This window comes from Macaca mulatta, chromosome 19 (assembly GCF_049350105.2).
Source record: "Macaca mulatta isolate MMU2019108-1 chromosome 19, T2T-MMU8v2.0, whole genome shotgun sequence".
Taxonomy (NCBI): domain Eukaryota; kingdom Metazoa; phylum Chordata; class Mammalia; order Primates; family Cercopithecidae; genus Macaca; species Macaca mulatta.
This window is the reverse complement of record NC_133424.1, coordinates 19,129,043-19,139,688: the sequence shown is the minus strand read 5'-3', so window position 1 is coordinate 19,139,688 and position 10,646 is coordinate 19,129,043. Positions and strand designations below refer to the sequence as shown.

The 10,646-nt window shown below is 49.6% G+C and overlaps 1 long non-coding RNA gene across 1 annotated transcript; it reads left to right on the top strand.

Moving 5' to 3' along the window:
• The first annotated feature begins 540 nt into the window (after positions 1-540).
• LOC144336871 (uncharacterized) lies at positions 541-1,488 on the top strand. Its single transcript, XR_013409278.1, has 3 exons — positions 541-653; positions 1,044-1,164; positions 1,446-1,488. It is a non-coding gene; the product is annotated as an uncharacterized LOC144336871 (long non-coding RNA).
• The last annotated feature ends 9,158 nt before the right edge of the window (positions 1,489-10,646 follow it).

The window sequence follows — 10,646 nt, the reverse complement described above, 5'->3', positions numbered from 1 at the left end:
GGCTCAAGCCTGTAATCCCAGCACTTTGGGAGGCCGAGACGGGCGGATCACGCGGTCAGGAGATTGAGACCATCCTGCCTAACCCGGTGAAACCCCGTCTCTACTAAAAAATACAAAACACTAGCCGGGCGAGGTGGCGGGCGCCTGTAGTCCCAGCTACTTCGGAGGCTGAGGCAGGAGAATGGCGTAAACCCAGGAAGCGGAGCTTGCAGTGAGCTGAGATCCGGCCATTGCACTCCAGCCTGCGCGACAGAGCGAGACTCCCTCTCAAAAAAAAAAAAAAAAAACAAAAAAACAAAAAAAAACCTGGAGGACATGTTTATAATTCCCTCAAGATCAGGGGAAGAGGTTGAACGGGAAAAGGTTAAGACTTGGGCAAAGGCAAGGAAAGATAGAATGTTAGAGTACATTCTGATTTTAAAACAAGAACTGAGGTAGAACTTATGAGCACTGATTAATTTCCTGTGGTTTTTCCTTCTGAAAGAGGATACGTAGGTCTTCCAATGACTCGCAGGTATAAGAAGGTTTGTCTGGCTGACTCTTAGATTCTCAAACTAATGATTCTGTGGGTTTTTCAGGCTGCGTCCAAGGTTTGATTTGGGTGTGATGGATCCAAGACTCCACTTGACTTGACTGCAGTTGGAGTGGAGAGGGTAACTGAATATCTTCCTTCCCAGGATAGATTTAGGGATGGGGAGGTAGAGGAGAGGGACTTGACTAATACTAGATGCCCGGGATGGAACAATGCTTTTCCCTTTTCTCAGTGGCATCCCTCGGGTAATGTCTTAAGGATTTGTTGGTACCTAGCCAAAGAAGTTATGTCCTTGACTAAGTTGGCAGTTTCTCAATCAAGTAAGAGGTCGTTTGTGAGAAAAGGCCGTCCATATAGCATTTCATAAGGACTGAGTCCTATCTTGTAGGGAGAATTTCGGATCCTTAATAATGCTATGGGCAAGAAGGTAGGCAAGCCATGGGAGGTGAGTTTCATGTGTTAATTTCTTTTTTCTTTTTCTTTTTCTTTTTTATTATTATTATACTTTAAGTTCTAGGGTACATGTGCATAACGTGCAGGTTTGTTACATATGTATACTTGTGCCATGTTGATGTGCTGCACCCATCAACTCATCAACTAGTCAGCATCCATCAACTCGTCATTTACATCAGGTATAACTCCCAATGCAGTCCCTCCCCCCTGCCCCCTCATGTGTTAATTTCCTTAAGTGCCTTTTGAGTATTTCATTCATCTTCTTGACTTTCCCTGAGGATTGTTGTCCCCAGGCACAATGAAGGTGATATTGTATTCCTAGCGCCTTGGAAATTCCCTGAGTCACCGTAGTTCTGAAAGCCAGGCCATTATCATTTTGTAAACTACAGGGAAGTCTAAACCTAGGAATTATTTCACGGACCAGGCTTTGATTACCTCCTGGGCCTTTTCTGTCTTACAGGGGAAGGCTTCAACCCAATTCGTGAAGGTATCAACACAAACTAGTAAGTATTGAAGTCCTCGTGACTTAGGCATATGAGTGAAATCTAACCGCCATTCCTCTCCAGGGTAGCGGCCTGTCCTTTGTTCTCCCTGAGGGGGTTGGTGATGGACCAAGGGGGTCATTCCTTTGGCACACTTCGCAGGCCTTGACTATCTGCCGGATAGTTTTAAGGAGGTCTCATCCAGTGAACAGAGATTTGGCCATTTGATGGGCATACTCAATACCCATATGGAATGTTTGGTGAAGGGGTTTAAGTATTTTCCATTGATTAGCTGCGGGTGTGAGCACCTTTTCCTCCTCAGTAGCTAGCCATCCTTAGGGGAGAAAACTATGTCCCCGTGAAAGTCCCCATTCTGTTTCCGCAGGGGAATACTGGGGCCTGGTCTCCTGAAGGGGGTTATCCCATACCAAGGGTCCCTCCATAGGTGTTTCTAATGGGCGGTCCTGTCTTGTGGCAACTTTGGCCTTGGCGTCTGCCCAGCAATTTCCTTCTGCCTCCATTCCTTCGCCTTTCCGATGGCCTCGGCAGTGCAAGACTGCCACTTCCTTGGGTTTTTGTAATAATTTCTTTTTCTTTTTTTTTTTTTTTTTTTGATACGGAGTCTTGCTCTGTCGTCCAGGCTGGAATGCAGTGGCGCAATCTCAGCTCACTGCAAGCTCCACCTCCTGGGTTCACGCCATTCTCCTGCCTCAGCCTCCCGACTAGCTGGGACTATAGGCGCCCGCCACCACACCTGGCTAATTTTTTATATTTTTAGTAGAGACGGGGTTTCACCATGTGAGCCAGTATGGTCTCGATCTCCTGACCTTGTGATCTGTCCATCTCAGCCTCCCAAAGTGCTGGGATTACAGGCATGAGCCACTGCGCCCAGCCGGGTTTTTGTAATAATTTCATAACTTCTTCATGGTATTTAATGGGTGTTCCTCCGGAGGTTAGGAACTCCCTTTCTTTCCATATGGCAGCATGGGCATGTAGAACTAGATAAGCACATTTGCCGTCCATATACACATTTATTCTTTTTCCCTTTCCCAGCTCTAAAGCTTGGGTAAGCGCCACCAGTTCTGCTAACTGGGCGCTGGTCCCTGGGGGAAGGGGCCCACTTTCAACTACTGCTTTATCACTAACTATGGCATATCCTGCCCTTCGTAATCCCTTTTCTACAAATGAACTTCCATCAGTATATAGGTTGAGGTCAGGGTTGGTTAAGGGGACCTCTAAAAGATCCTCCCGGGCAGCCTAAGTTTGGGCTATGACCTGTTGACAGTCATGTTCTATTGGTCCTTCTTTTTCTGGGAGAAAGCCAGGTTAAGAGCTGCACAAGTGCGCATCTGAAGCACTGGTCCCTCAAGTAATAAGGCCTGGTACCTAAGTAGGCGATTGTCTGACAGCCACAAATCTCCTTTAGCAGTTAGCGTGCCGTTTACATCGTGAGTAGTCCATACAGTGAGGTCTCTCCCTTGTATTATTTTCACGGCCTCTGATACTAAAATGGCCACTGCAGCTACCACCCGTAGACAATGAGACCAACCCTTTGCTACCACATCAATTTCTTTTTTTTTTTTTTTTTTTTTTTTTTTGAGACAGAGTCTCACTTAGTCGCCCAGGCTGGAGTGCAATGGCGCGGTCTCGGCTCACTGCAAGCTCCGCCTCCCGGGTTCACGCCATTCTCCTGCCTCAGCCTCCGAGTAGCTGGGACTACAGGCGCCCGCCGCCTCGCCCGGCTAATTTTTTGCATTTTTAGTAGAGACGGGGTTTCACCGTGTTAGCCAGGATGGTCTCGATCTCCTGACCTCGTGATCCGCCCGCCTCGGCCTCCCAAAGTGCTGGGATTACAGGCTTGAGCCACCGCGCCCGGCCCACATCAATTTCTTTTCTCAAATATGCTGCTGGCTGTATGGTAGTCCCTCGAGTCTAGGTAATGACTCCAAGAGTTATTCCGATTCTTTCTGTGACATATAAAGAGAAATAGCTGGACTCAAAACTGGGGCTTGGCCGGGCGCGGTGGCTCAAGCCTGTAATCCCAGCACTTTGGGAGGCCGAGATGGGCGGATCACAAGGTCAGGAGATCGAGACCATCCTGGCTAACACGGTGAAACCCCGTCTCTACTAAAAAAAAATACAAAAAACTAGCCGGGCGACATGGCGGGCGCCTGTAATCCCAGCTACTTGGGAGGCTGAGGCAGGAGAATGGTGTAAACCCGGGAGGTGGAGCTTGCAGTGAGCTGAGATCCGGCCACTGCACTCCAGCCTGGGCCACAGAGCCAGACTCCGTCTCAAAAAAAAACAAAAAAAACCCAAAACAAAACAAAACAAAAAAAAACTGGGGCTTGTGTTAGGGCCTGTCTTAGGGTTCTGAAGGCTGCCTCTGCCTCTGGTCCCCATTCTATCAAATGAGTGTTAGCTTTTTGGGTCTCCTTAATTAGAGCGTAAAGTGGCCTGGCCATTTCGCCACATCTGGGGATCCACAGTCAGCAAAAGCCTGTTATTCCAAGAAACTCTCACGACTGTTTTAATGTCTTAGCGTGAGGATAAGCCAGTATAGACTGGATACGTTCTTTGCTGAGAGCCCTGGTTCTTTTAGCCCAAACCAGCCCTAGGTATTTGACCTGCTGTAAACAAAGCTGGGCCTTTGATTTAGATACTTTGTAACCTCGATCAGCTAGAAGGTTTAAAAGATCTTGGGTAGCCTGATGGCACAGGGTCTCCGAACAGGTAGCTAGACATAAGTCATCCATATATTGAAGAATTAGGGTCCCTGGGTGCGAGAAGTGACTTAAATCTTGGGCGACTGCTTGGCCAAAGAGGTGAGGGCTATCTCTAAATCTCTGGTGCAAGACGGTCCAGATGAGCTGAGATGTTTGATCTGAGGGATCCTCAAAGGCAAATAGGAATTGAGAGTCAGGGTGTAGAGGGATACAGAAAAAGGCATCTTTAAGATTCAGGACTGTAAACCACTCTGCTGCTTCTGGTATTTGAGAGAGTTATGTCTAAGGGTTGAGTACAGCTGGGTATAAAGGAATTACGGCCTCATTCATGAGCCTGAGGTCCTGCACCAACCTCCATTGACTGTTTGGTTTTTGTAACCCTAGAATTGGGGTTGTTACAGGGGCTGTTACAACATCTTACTGGGCCTTGGGCTTTTAAATTTTTTTTTTTTTTTTTTTTTTGAGACGGAGTCTCGCTGTGTCGCCCAGGCTGGAGTGCAGTGGCCGGATCTCAGCTCACTGCAAGCTCCGCCTCCCGGGTTTTTACGCCATTCTCCTGCCTCAGCCTCCCGAGTAGCCGGGACTACAGGCGCCCGCCACCTCGCCCGGCTAGTTTTTTGTATTTTTTAGTAGAGACGGGGTTTCACCGTGTTAGCCAGGATGGTCTTGAACTCCTGACCTTGTGATCCGCCCGTCTCGGCCTCCCAAAGTGCTGGGATTACAGGCTTGAGCCACCGCGCCCGGCCGGGCTTTTATAAAAATTTTTTTTTTTTTTTTTTTTTTTTTTGAGACGGAGTCTTGCTCTGTCGCCCAGGCTGGAGTGCAGTGGCGCGGTCTCGGCTCACTGCAAGCTCCGCCTCCCGGGTTCACGCCATTCTCCTGCCTCAGCCTCCCGAGTAGCTGGGACTACAGGCGCCCACAACCGCGCCCGGCTAATTTTTTGTATTTTTAGTAGAGACGGGGTTTCACCGTGGTCTCAATCTCCTGACCTTGTGATCCGCCCGCCTCGGCCTCCCAAAGTGCTGGGATTACAGGCGTGAGCCACCGCGCCCGGCCCTTAAATTTTTAACAATACCTTGTAATCCCTTTTGAGCTTCAGGTCTTAGGGGGTATTGTCTTTGGTAAGGGAAAGAGGTGGGGTCTTTTAGTTTGATTTGGACTGGACAGGCGTTCTTTGCCCTTCCAAATTGTCCTTCTAATGCCCAAACCTCAGGGTTGATTCCTTCCTCAAGTAGGGGACAACAGATAGATGTTTTGTTCCCTGTATTCATACAGATGATAGTTCCTGCTTTGGCTAGTATGTTCCTCACAGTAAAGGTGTGAGATTCTCGGGCATGACGAGAAAGGCATGCAAGAAAATTAAGGTTTCCCAGTTACAGCTAAGGGGGTGGGAGAAACACCTGGTTACAGGTTGTTCCAGGATCCCTCAGATGGTAACAGACCTTGAGGACAGCCATCCAGGGCAGGACAGTAGAACTGAGAAGGCCGCACCAGTGTCCAGGAGAAAGTCGATTTCCTGGCCCTCAATGGTTAAACTTACCCAGGGCTCTGTGAGTGTGATGACACAAGCTGGTGCTTGCCGCGGTCACCCTCTGTCCTGTTGCTGGATCATCTGGTTGGGGACTTCTGGCCCAGAGAACCTTCGTCCTCTGAGACAGCGTGCCTTCCAGTGATCACCTTGGCATAGTGGACATGGGTGAGGTGGCAGCTTATTTCTCACTGGACAATCTTTTTTTTTTTTTCTTTTTTTTGAGAGGGAGTCTCGCTCTGTTGCCCAGGCTGGAGTGCAGTGGCCGGATCTCAGCTCACTGCAAGCTCCGCCTCCCGGGTTTACGCCATTCTCCTGCCTCAGCCTCCAAGTAGCTGGGATTACAGGCGCCCACCACCTCACCCGGCTAGTTTTTTGTATTTTTTAGTAGAGACGGGGTTTCACCGGGTTAGCCAGGATGGTCTCGATCTCCTGACCTTGTGATCCACCCGTCTCGGCTTCCCAAAGTGCTGGGATTACAGGCTTAAGCCACCGCGCCCGGCCTGGACAATCTTTTTTAAAGTGTCCTTGTAAACTGCACTGATAACAAGCCCTGCTGGGCGATCGGCCTGCTCCATTTTTTTCTCCTCTCTGAACTGCCAAGGTTTGTCTGTCTGAGGGCCACGACTAAAGCTGCAGCCTTTCTTTTATCCTGCTTTTCCTTTTTGGCCTGTTCCTCTTGGTCCCTGTTATAGAACACCGAGGTTGCCAGGTTTAATGATGCCTCAAATTTTGCTCGGGGCCCAAGGCTAACTTTTGGAGCTTTTTCCTAATGTCTGCAGCTGACTGAGTAATAAATTTGTCCTTTAAAATTAACTGGCCTTTGAGGGAATCTGGTGACAGGGGAGTATACTTTCTCAAGGCCTCCCTCAGCCTTTCAAGGAAGGCAATAGGGTTTTCTTCCTTCCCTTGGGTTACGGTAGACATTATTGAATAGTTCATGGGCTTTTTCCTAGTTCTCCTTAACCCTTCTAGGGAACAGGTCAGTAAATGTTTGCGATTCCAGTCCCCATGATCTGAGTCAGGGTCTCAGTGGGGATCCATACTGGAAACTGCTTACTGGCCAGTAGGAAACCGCACTCTTCTGATGTCATTCTATCACTTATTTGACTGAGGTACCAGGTATCCCCAAACTCTCAGGCTGCTGTTAAAGCAGCATTCTTCTCATCAGAGGTTAGGGTCTGATCAAGCAGTAACATGACCTCTCTCCAGGAAAGGGCAAAAGATTGTCCCAGACCCTGTAGGACATCTATGTATCTGTCGGGGTCATCTGAGAACTTTCTTAAGTCTGTCTTAATTTGCTTTAGATCAGAGAGGGAAAAGGGAACATGTACTCGGGTTGGGCCAAATTCCCCTCTTACAGCCTGAAGAGGACATAGCCAGGGGCCAATGGGGTCTCTTGGCTCTTTGAAGGCTCTTTGTTCCCTTTTGGGCTGTAGAAGCCAGAGAGGTTCAGCACTAGTAGGAGGAGCTGTGGGGAGGCCTGGGTATGGGGTAGACTTTGAGGACTCCCTGTGGGGTGCAGGTGACATGTCTTACACAATCGTGGGTTATCCTTTAATGAGAAGAAGGTCTGAACACATGGTACCTCGCTCCATTTGCCTTCTCGTTTACAAAACAGATCTAGTTGCAGGATGGTATTATAGTTTATGCTTCCCTCAGGTGGCCACTCTTCTCCTCCTGGAAGAGGATATTGTGGCCAGGCAGTGCTGCAGAAAAATATAAGCTGCTGCTTCTTCAATGTCTGGGAATCAAATTGGTCCCAGTTATTCAGAATACACCTCAGGGGCGACTTCGCTTTGGAGGGAACCTCTCCCATCTGAAAGGAAAACATAGGGATGCCCGCACCCCTAGTCATTCCCAGTGGACACTGGTTCTAGGGCATCCCCTATTGTTTTAGTGTCCTTTTTCCAGGGTGCACAACCACCCATGGAACCCTGCTTATCGGATTTAATTGTGCCTACCGACATAGCAGTTTCTTTTTTTTTTTTTTTTGAGACGGAGTCTCGCTCTGTCGCCCAGGCTGGAGTGCAGTGGCGCGATCTCGGCTCACTGCAAGCTCCGCCTCCTGGGTTTACGCCATTCTCCTGCCTCAGCCTCCTGAGTAGCTGGGACTACAGGCGCCCGCCACCGCGCCCGGCTAATTTTTTGTATTTTTAGTAGAGACGGGGTTTCACCGTGGTCTCGATCTCCTGACCTTGTGATCCGCCCGCCTCGGCCTCCCAAAGTGCTGGGATTACAGGCGTGAGCCACCGCGCCCGGCCGGAAAACAGTTTTTGTTCCAGTTTGTGGGTTCTAAGTTCAGGGTGTATTCTTAGGTGGTTAAGAAGGCTCCAATTAGCATATTTCTGAGCTTGAAACTGCCCCAGGACTCCCTGTGGGGTGCAGGTTACATGTCTTACACAATCGTGGGTTATCATCCCTTAATGAGAAGAAGGTCTGAACATACGGTACCTCGCTCCACTTGCCTTCTCGTTTACAAAACAGATGTAGTTGCAGGATGGTATTATAGTTTATACTTCCCTCATCTTTCCAGTAAGATGAACTCCTTAAAGATTGTACATAGACATAGCAATTTTAAGGTGGGGAGGGCAATGGGGCATTGGGCCAAGGCTGAAATGGCATCTCATGTACTAAGGCCTTTTGTCCCAACCTTCCATCATAAGAATACGACTTTTGATCTCCCTGTCGATGGTCTATTATATTACTTAACTCCCACAAATGCGAGTGGTACCCCAAATGGAAGAGCTCCACAGTTCGAATTGCTGATCCCAAACAAGAGAGATGATAGGTGATATGGTTCCCAGTGAGGTGGGGATGACAGAAAATGGCCTAAGCCTTCCAGTAGCCATTGGCACACACTATATTGTCCTGGGTGTTGCCTTGGGTATCCAATATGGGGAACAGGTCCTGTATATTTGTATTGTTGCCCATCTACATTAGAATAAGCCATGGGGGCCGGGCGCCGTGGCTCATGCTTGTAATCCCAGCACTTGGAGAGATCGAGGTGGGTGGATCATGAGGTCAGGAGACAGAGACCAGTCTGACCAACATGTGAAACCCCGTCTCTACAAAAAATACAAAAATTAGCCGGGCGTGGTGGCACGTGCCTGCAATCCCAGCTACTTAGGAGGCTGAGGCAGGAGAATTGCTTGAATCCTGGAGGTGGAGGTTGCAGTGAGCCGAGATTGCACCACTGCACTCCAGCCTGGGCCTCAGAACGAGACTCCATCTCAAAATAAATCAATAAGCCATGGGACATCAGGAACATGGATCTGAGGGTTGCCATCCTAATTGTTTTAGATTCCTAATCTAGAGGGTTTTCATCCCGGGGCTAGAGAGAATCCTGGAGACAGGATCTCAAGAGTCTTCCCTACAGACGTTTGGATCCAGGAGGCATGCCTCTAGAAGGGTGGGTGAAGCACGTGTGGGCGGCTGTTTAACAAAGGTTTCACACAGCACCATCATCTTGACCGGGCGGTACTGGGAGCTCAGGGATACGGTTTTCCACCCTTGGCCAGCCCTTGGTTCAACCCAGGAAATGCAGAGAAAGTGGAAACTGGTTTCTAGGCAAAACGGGAGTTTTAGCCCTTTCTCAGAAACCCTTACAACTGTGTCGTTAGTCCGGCGGCCGTGCTGCTTGTTTTTAAATGGCCGACAGGTGCCTGGTGTTTGTTCTCTCTTTTTTTTTTTTTTTTTTTTTTTTTGAGACAGAGTCTCGCTTTGTCGCCCAGGCTGGAGTGCAGTGGCCGGATCTCAGCTCACTGCAAGCTCCGCCTCCGGGGTTTACGCCATTCTCCTGCCTCAGCCTCCCGAGTAGCTGGGACTACAGGCGCCCACCACCTCGCCCGGCTAGTTTTTTGTATTTTTAGTAGAGACAGGGTTTCACCATATTAGCCAGGATGATCTCGATCTCCTGACCTCGTGATCCGCCCGTCTCAGCCTCCCAAAGTGCTGGGATTACAGGCTTGAGCCACCGCGCCCGGCCGTTTGTTCTCAATTCTAAAGTAAAATAGAGCAGAGTAGCAAGCGGAAGAGTTCCAATGTTACTGCTTTGGAAATCCCAGGTGAGCCCCCACGATGAGTCAGTTTTTCCTGCCAATGGATTCCTGGTATCGCTAACTTCGAAGAATGAAGCACAGGACCTTCGTAGTGAGTGTTAACAGTTCAAAAAGAGTCCACGGACCAGGAGAGTGAGCAGCAGCTCAGTTTATTGAACAAAACGAAAGCTTCCCCGTGCTGGAAGGGGACCCAGAAGGGTTGCCATTGCTGGCTTGGGTGGCTAGGGCTCATTGGCACTGTTACTCCCTCCCCTTTCTGTCCATCAAGAGTGGTTCTTCTTTCAGTGCCCCCTTGGAGTGGTTAATTTTGAATCCTTCACCCCATTGGTTAAGAACTCAGGGCCGGCCGGGCGCGGTGGCTCAAGCCTGTAATCCCAGCACTTTGGGAGGCCGAGACGGGCGGATCACAAGGTCAGGAGATCGAGACCATCCTCGCTAACACGGTGAAACCCCGTCTCTACTAAAAAATGCAAAAAAACTAGCCGGGCGGGTTGGCGGGCGCCTGTAGTCCCAGCTACTCGGGAGGCTGAGGTAGGAGAATGGCGTAAACCTGGGAGGCGGAGCTTGCAGTGAGCTGAGATCCGGCCACTGCACCCCAGCCTGGGCGACAGAGCAAGACTCCGTCTCAAAAAAAAAAAAAAAAAAGAACTCAGGGCCGGCCGCGGGGGCTCGCGCCTGTAATCCCAGCACTCTGGGAGGCTGAGGTGGGCGGATCACAAGGTCTGGAGATTGAGAAATTAGCCAGGCGTAGTGGCGGGCGCCTGTAGTCCCAGCTACTCAGGAGGCTAAGGTAGGAGAATGGCGTGAACCCAAGAGGCGGAGCTTGCAGTGAGCTGAGATTGCGCCACTGCACTCCAGCCTGGG